Genomic DNA, 8,672 nt, shown 5'->3' with positions numbered 1-8,672 from the left:
TGGGTGCGCTGAAGTTTGGGGTCAGGTGTATATGTAGCAGAGCCGTGTGCACATTGTGTTTGTCTGCAATTGTGACATCGATAATGACCAAGTTATTAATCATCAATGAAGAAATGTAGGTAATTCCAAAGGGTTCACTTACATTTAGTTGCACCTTCTGTATTTGCTCGCATCTAGTCTGGATTTTAATGACCGCAGATGAGAATCTGCTCGAAAAACGTATAGTGAATGTCCGTGTGACACTGAGTCACTTATAATGGCCAAGCCTTGAGACAGGATAGTCAGGAGTCCAAGGTCTGAAGCCTGGAGGGTATGTCATAAGCAGAAGGAAGATACAAAGGCGTAGTCAGGTAACGGTCCAAGGTCAGAATACCAGGATGATAGCGGATCAGAGCAGAAGGGGTTAAACAGATGGATGGTCAGAACAAGGTCCAAGGTCAGGCAGTGAAAGACCTACAAGCAGAACGCAAGGCACAGAGAGACAAACCACTCCGTAGCTCAGGGGTGGGGAACCTCAGGCCCCAGGTCCATTTACGGCCCTCGATGATCTTTTATCAGGCTCCCGGGCAAATTCTCAGGCACTGCATTCTTGGGCAGGGAGGTGTATTTTATTTGCCACAGCTCATTAATTTCTTCTTGCTCCATTAGCACTCACATGCAGTGTTCACTACTGAACACTGAAGGGCATGCAATATAAGATTACATCCTGAAACCAGTCCCAGAGTCAGGATGTACTTTGTGGGTGGATTTTGCACGGCCCCTGAAGGATGGTATAAAAAAGATTTCCCACCCCTGCCGTAGCTGAATGTATGTCTGGGAGAGGTCTGGGATTAACAGCTCAGTTAAGTAGCCTGGAAATTACCTGGGACAATCAACACCTGAAGACAGCCAGCACCTCAGTCTCAGATTGGACGGCCGATCAACACACTGACAACTTAGCATGCCCCATCACCAGACTGGTCGACTGAGCTGTGAAAGTACTGACAGCTTCAGCACGCCCCTGTACCAGATTGGACGGCTGAGCTGTTAGTAACTGCATCCAAGACACACTGAGGGGTGGAATCGTGACAGTCTGCCTCAGGTTACAGGCTCTCTGAGGCAGTCAGTCTGCAGCTGCCCTCTTCTAGTGTAAAACACCTACACTGAGAACTGATTGCCTTCTTTCAAGTTATTAAAGCAGTATGTTGCAAAAGTGCTTGTTTTTATAAGAACTAAACAACAGTATCTATGGGAATATTCCCTTTAACACCTCTAATTGTATAAGGGGATGAATATTGATTGAAGAAAATGATGAATTAGCTGTGCAATACGGTGAAAATAAGTCAGAGTCCACTCTTCAAGTAAAGGAGATTCTGCTAGGACTTGTTCTGCCACTATTTCTTTGGTTGGGGGGGTTCATGCGAGAGTTTGGGTTTCCAATCGAAGAACCAAGTTATTTGCTCTGCTGCTGCTGTTAGTAGTGTAGAGGGTTTTTTATGTCTCGATGACTGAATTTAAGCCATTTATCAATTTCAGAGCACATTCAAAATAGGGATCCCACTATTCTATGTAGGATTGCAACTGCTGTTGATCCCTGAAGATTTTTCAAGAAATCCAATTGAAAGACCCTCATCCTCCTCTTGTTCTTGAGCGGATTCCTCTTCACTTGTTGACTTGGTCAACTCAAGCAAGTCAGTGGGTCAGAGTGGGCATCGATGAGTGTGCAATCATTAAGTCCTTCACCTCCAAGCAATTTTGCCAGTCTCATAGCCTTGTTGAATCTCCTCCGGCAAGAAGCCCTTGTAGTCGGGACTGCGTTGGCCACAGTTTTTTCAGGTATGCATTGAGAGCTTAATTTTTCATTTATTTACGGGCAGACTGAATTACTGTAAGGCACAATGCTATGGTGAATTTCTTCCAGTATGGTTTTAAGGTGAAGTCCTCCATAATATCCATTGCATTGACCAGGTTTTGCAAAGTTACATGTGTAGAAGACCTTAAATGCACAGATCACACATTAGCCCATAGGTTATATGAAGGAGGTGGTGTTGGCAGGGGGGAATCCGATCTGCACACTATCATATGACAGATCTAGGAGATCCTCTCCATCATTGTCCATGTATAGCAACACCTTAAATTCAATGCCTAAGTTAAGAAAGTAATTCTCCACTTTGGATGTTATAACTTTGGTTATCCAGGGCTTGGGGTTATGCATCCAGTACACAGGCCACACATTCATATTCTTGAGGGACCTTGGGCTTGCAGACTTATAAATAAGGCCTGGTTTGAGTGGCCAGGAGCATTCCCACACATAATGAGCGGGATTCTGTTCTTTTGGCCTCTTCATTCATCAGGTATGTTCTCGATGGCAATTTATTCCAGAATAATCCAGGCTCAGCCATGTTGAAGACCTGTTCAGGCCTGTATCCCTTCTCCTAGAGGATTTTTTTGAAGGTTCCCAGATACTTCTTTCGGCTTCTACGTTAGTAGATACAACCTCTCCATGAAATCTCACACTCTTTAGATTATAACGGTTTGAAAAATTTTCAAACCACCCCCTGCTGGCCTGAATACTCCAGGGTATGGTTTTGTCGATGTTCCTGTCTGCAGGACTTGTGTATCCTCTTCAACAAGCTTCTTATAAAGATTTAAAGCCTTCTCCCAAATCACACTGCCCTGCTAGGAGATGTCCTTTTTTACGGTAGTCTTCAATCCATAATGAAAGGGCAGATTCCATCTTAACAATGTATGTATGGGTCTCTTTTGGTTGAAACCTTCTTTGCTATAAGAATTCTTTAAGAATTTGTGGGATTTTAGAGAAATATCACATACAGTCATTGTATTTATTATACAGTATATATCGTTGTATGATCCACAGGTTTATTGTGGTTTATGATCCTTGTTTTTACAAACATAACACTTCTCGCGTTACAACCAGGTCCATATCCAACAGTTCATAGTTATTTATTGCCTATCTGCTTCTATGTCATCCTTCTCGGCATGGGTCCTCTGCATTTTTTCACTTGAATCTATAATGTTTACTTATCACTATGTATCATGATATTTATGTGTTCTCTTCTTTGCTGTTTTTCCCGGACTTTTATCAATTTAAATTGCTCCTGTCTTATGCTATTTATCTTTGTCCTGATACTGGCGCCAGTATGACGCCAAAATGTGTAGCCTGTTATGCTTTGATTATAACAATTATAACAAATAGTTAAATATACTTTGCACTCCTGAAGCAATGGATAAAACTATAGGAAATACTTACAAGGAATTACGGTAATTGACCATTTACATATACAGTAGATAATTACAACCCATGTCCTGTCTATTACCTGGTGATGTGCGGGGCTGGAGAACCTCCATCATGACGTCCTTCTACCGATCCTTGTGACTTGGACTTCATAAATATGGCATTTACTCTAGGAAAACTGGTCTAAATGAAGATATTACACACCTGGGGAGGAAGAGCTATTGATGTATATTTACATTAGTCTTTTTTTGCTGCAGTTGTTGCAAGTGCAAAGAGGGGAAAGCCTATTCCAGAAAAAGCCCATATTGTCTCCATCCTCATGGAGCACTGAAAGGTTCTCGGGAACCTATCACCTGGTTTCTCCCATATAAAGTAGTAATCACAATTTTCGGACTAACACACCAGGTTTCCAAATGAAGAGTTCCAGAGAATAGATAAAATGCCAATATTTTATTAATGCTTATTAAAAAGTCAAAGTACACGTTTAAAATGATATAGCAGAAAACAAAAGCACCCTAACTAGGGGGGACACTGGGCTGTGTTGCAAAATCCAACATATTGTAATAAAGGCGCAGTTGCATATAAATGTACAGGTGTCTCAGCAGCTGTAAATCAAGTCAAGTGACATACCAAGAAGGTTTATAAGCATACACAATGCGATACTGCCAGGCTAGGTAAAAGCTCAAATAGCATGCAATCAAAAGAAATGTAAACAACACATATTACCAAAGTAACGGTGTAATGGTGCAGAGCACAGCCACAGGGAGACCACAGCGTCCCTCCTCACCCCCATCTTTATCTTTATTACAATATGTGGGACTTTGCAACACAGCCCAGTGTCCCCTCTAGTTAGGGCACTCTTGTTTTCTGCTTCATCATGTTAAACGTGTACTTTGACTTTTTAATAAGCATTAATAAAATATTGGTATTTATCTATTCTCTGGAACTCTTCTTTCGGCAACCTGGTGTGTTAGTCTGAAAATTGTGATTATTTGATGTGAAGTGCCAGTCATTGTTTCAATATCCGGACATCCCTTAGACTTATCCATATAAAGTAAGGCCAGCACTCGTATGCTCTTATGCTCTTATCTTCTAGAATGCTGAATGTAAATCCCCAATGCGCTGTGCTTAAAGGGAACCTGTCACCTGAATTTGGCGGGCCCTTTTTTTGGTCCGATGGGCGGTGTTTTCGGGTGTTTTATTCACCCCTTCCTTTCCTGCTGGCAGCACGCTGGCTGCAATATCGTCTTGAAGTTGATTCGCTTTCCTTCGTAGAACTCGCCTGTGCAAGGCAATCTTGCCTTGCGCACGCGCAATATGCTTTGCCTAACTGTGGGCAAAGCCGAAAAGCATTAGTGCGCATGCGCCGGCGCACTATGTCCCGGAAGTATTTCGCTGTGTTCCGCTGTGTAATATATTTTATACAACTATCCCATGAATGATTGATTTCTACAAGCAAAATACTTTTGAATCCCATAGGCTTTAAAGGCAATGACTATCTAAAAATAAAGATTTACCCCAACATAAAAATGTCTAATTAATGTTTTATTAATTGTAAACATTTCAATAAAACTGTTTTTTTTTTAAGAATGGGTAACAAGCTTTGAGAAGTAGTTACATACTGTACATTAATGGAGTCTAGTCTATGCACAGAGTTGATACGTAGGAGTGATATCAGGATAATTTTTGCTCTTTAGATAACAGATGTTGATAACTAATTGCATACATTTCACAATCATTGTCTACAGTCCTGGCCAAAAATGTTGCAACTGGCACAAATTTGGAAATTTTACAAAGTTTGGTACTTCAGTTCATATAGTCCCATTTTGCATTAACCGTGGATCGTTATAAAAAGCAATTAGATGATTTGCAATCATTTATCAAATCATCAAGAACTTCAACGTACTTACATGAACTTACTATGTAAAGAGAGAGGTTCAGTTAGTGTTAAGAAGGCTTTAGGGCACCCAAGAAAGTCCAACAACTACCAGGACCATCCCCTAAACAGAATTCAGCTAAGAAATTTGTCCAACACCAGTGAAGAGCTTGCTCAGGAATGGCAGCAAGCCGGTATCCATGATTCTGCACACACAGTGAGGCGAAGGCTTGTGGTATCATAGAATCCTAGAATATTAGAGTTGGAAGGGACCTCCAGGGACATCGTGTCCAACCCCCTGCTCAATGCAGGAGTCACTAAACCATCTCAGACAGATGTCTGTCCAGCCTCTGTGTGAAGACTTCCATTGAAGGAGAACTCACCACCTCTCGTGGCCTCCTGTTCCACTCATTGATCACCCTCAGTGTCAAAAAGTTTTTCTAATATCTAATCTGTATCTTCTCCCTTTCAGCTTTATTCCATTGCTTCTCGTGTTTCCAAGTGCAAATGAGAATAAGGATGATCCCTCTCCACCATGACAGCCCCTCAGATATTTTTAGACCTGGTGTTAAGAATAGCAGCAAAGAAACCACTTCTCTCCAAGAAAAACATCAAGGGCAGACTGACATTCTGATGAAGTAAGTGGAATAGACTGCAGAAGACTGGGGTGAAGTTCTCTTGAAGTCCCTCCAGACCGCTTGGAACGTCTTGTAGTATGATCGTCCAGAGAGAAAAAGGAGGATGCTACAATGAATCCTTTGTCGGTCCAACAGTAAAGGAAGCTGTAACCATGCATGTGTGGGGGTTTCTCATTCATGGTGGGGGAAAATTCACAACTTTTTCCTAAGAACACTGCCATGAATAAGGAATGGGATTTAAACCTCCTCCAACAGCAACGGCTACCATCATCCGGGAGCAATGTGGTGATGAACAATGTTTTTTCCATTATGATGGAGACCATGTTCCAGTGCAAAAGTGATAACTAAGCGTTTGGTGGACAAAACATTAACATTTTGGTTTCGTGGACAAAACATTGACATTTTGGTTTCATGGTTCGGGAACTCCCCAGATCTCAATCTCGCAGAGTCAGTCTTCAAAAAGTGGGTGGACAAACAAAAACAGAAACTTCAAGTAGTTATCAATAAAAGTTTAAATATGTGTGAAATGCTGATAATTGTACTTCAGTCATAGAAACATCGGATTAAAAAAATGTAAAAACACTGAAGCAGCAAACTTTACGAAAATCAAAATGTTTGTCAGTCTCAAAACTTTTGGCCACAACTCTACAACAGTAATTTATTATCAGTGACTTTTGTTTTTTTTACTTTCTACAATTTATCTATAAAACAAATAGAAAAAAATGGCTACTTCTCTAAGTGATTTTTGTATGCCCAATAAAAATTGATTTCCGTGAAAAGTAATTCCCACATACAGAACATGATATGCCTTCTCCCCAGTTATGTGACAAAATTTGCTGGCAAAAATATTAAACATAAATACTACTTCTGTTCTACTCTCGCATGTAATAGGACTTGATAGAACTGTAAAGCATTTAAGACATTCTAAACATGAAAATGACTTCTCCCTGGAGAGATATTCCAGGGGAAAGAGAAGGGTCCAGCGTGCTGAATTTCAGTGGCCGGACCTTTTTTTTCTCACTATAGAAAAGTTCCTTGGTAAGGAGGAGTTAAGAGAGATTGCTGTTGACTAAACGATCATTCGACCTACATCCATCTATTGTATAAGGGGGCCTTAACGATGGCTGTTTCCACAAATGATTCCCAACTGGTTGAGCGGCGGCTTGAAAGAAGAGCTCTTAGATTGCAATGTGGGAAAATATTGTTCCTTAATATAGTTGTCATAAATTGTATTGAACGTGTTTACATCTTCCTCACACTCAACAAATATCTAGCGTCAGAAACACAAATAAAATCATAACACACTAATAGTTATAAGGCTTTGCTTCTTATCAAACATGTCCACCTTATCCCATGGCTCTAATTTGCATCCTATTTAAGCAACAATTAATCTTATGGATAGTTCCCAAAGGTCTATTCGATGTGGAAGTGTTTTTTATTTTGGTACATTTTGGCATTCTTCACTTTTTCCACATTAATAATCTGTCAGTATTTTTTTTTCATCCTAGTAGATATTTGTAGTCAAGACTACTTGGCCCCATCTAACAAGGGTTGTTTAGGACAGTACTATAGTCATATTCTCATTTGAGCCTGCAATATACCTACTGTCTATAAAGTGGTCTTGAGTTAGCTTTAATCATACATATACGTCTTAGAAATCCTATACTTTCCGTTAATGGCATCCATAGTATAGGCGTGGCTCCTCGACGCTTAGGAAATGGGATCACATAACCTATTCAGCCTCATGAAAGACTTTGTAAAATTCCGGTTATGTAGGTAACTAGCATAAGTCTCTCATTTGATAACCCTGTAGCCGCATGGCCTCCTTCCCAGAATATCACCAATATTGAGGCAGGTAATTTACAGTTACCTACTGTTTGTTTATTTATTTGCGATGATTGATTTTAATTTCTTTTAGAAAACTTCAGGCACATATTTTAATAAGAACATAAGGCTCCAAATAGGAGGTGAAGTAATGAATACATATTTTATTATATATTTATCATTTCACAGAGCCTGAGGAACGGACACATACTGTGGCGAAACGCATCGTTTCTTGTAATACATTTTATGAAAACAATAAAAAATAGAACAATATTTTCCCACATTGGGATCCAAGATGTATTCTTTCAAAGCAATGGTGACTAGCGAAGAGCGAATATACTCATTGCTCGAGATTTCCCGAGCACTCTCTGGTGTCCTCTGAGTATTTTTTAGTGCTCGGAGATTTAGTTTTTCTTGCCGCAGCTGAATGATTTACATCTGATAGCAAGCATAAGTACATGTGGGGGTTGCCTGGTTGCTAGGGAATCCCCACATGTACTTATGCTGGCTAACAGATGTAAATCATTCAGCTGCGGCAAGAAAAACTAAATCTCCGAGCACTAAAAAATACTCAGAGGACACCAGAGAGTGCTCGGGAAATCTCGAGTAACAAGTATATTCGCTCATCACTAATGGTGACCACTGAGGAAGGTTTGTGAATATATTCATTTTCTGGATCCTTTCCGATCTGTTTCAAGCAGAGAGTTGAGGATCGTTCGAGATGGTACAGCAGCCTAAAATGGGTTGGGCAAAAGTATATTATAATCATTAGATCTTGGAATAATAATAAGTTCCACTATTTGATGTGTTTAAAAAAATATTTTTGTCCCGAGATAATCTTATAAATATGCCCCAGTGTAATGGCTGTGTTTGTCCGTGCAGGAACAGGTTGGACATACCACAGCTACTGGACAGGGAAGGAAGCAAAAGAGAGAATACAGACATTACAGGTAAAACATTTCAGTGTCCGTTTTTTAACTAACTGGAAAGTATTGATGATCAAATCCACCTTCAGTATTGTTGAGTTTATGGTTTACACCAGAGGTGTCAAACTGCATTCCTCGAGGGCCGCCAACAGGTCATGTTTTCAGGATTTCCT

General features: G+C 40.3%; 1 long non-coding RNA gene across 1 annotated transcript; it reads left to right on the top strand.

Moving 5' to 3' along the window:
• Window positions 1–8: 8 nt before the first annotated feature.
• Window positions 9–8,586, top strand: LOC143769498 (uncharacterized). The gene is made up of 3 exons (XR_013214416.1): window positions 9–115; window positions 1,516–1,815; window positions 8,456–8,586. It is a non-coding gene; the product is annotated as an uncharacterized LOC143769498 (long non-coding RNA).
• Window positions 8,587–8,672: the final 86 nt, after the last annotated feature.

The sequence above is a fragment of the Ranitomeya variabilis genome, chromosome 4 (genome assembly GCF_051348905.1).
Source record: "Ranitomeya variabilis isolate aRanVar5 chromosome 4, aRanVar5.hap1, whole genome shotgun sequence".
Taxonomy (NCBI): Eukaryota; Metazoa; Chordata; class Amphibia; order Anura; family Dendrobatidae; genus Ranitomeya; species Ranitomeya variabilis.
Note: the sequence above shows the minus strand (reverse complement) of the source record. Positions and strands in the feature narration are given on the sequence as shown.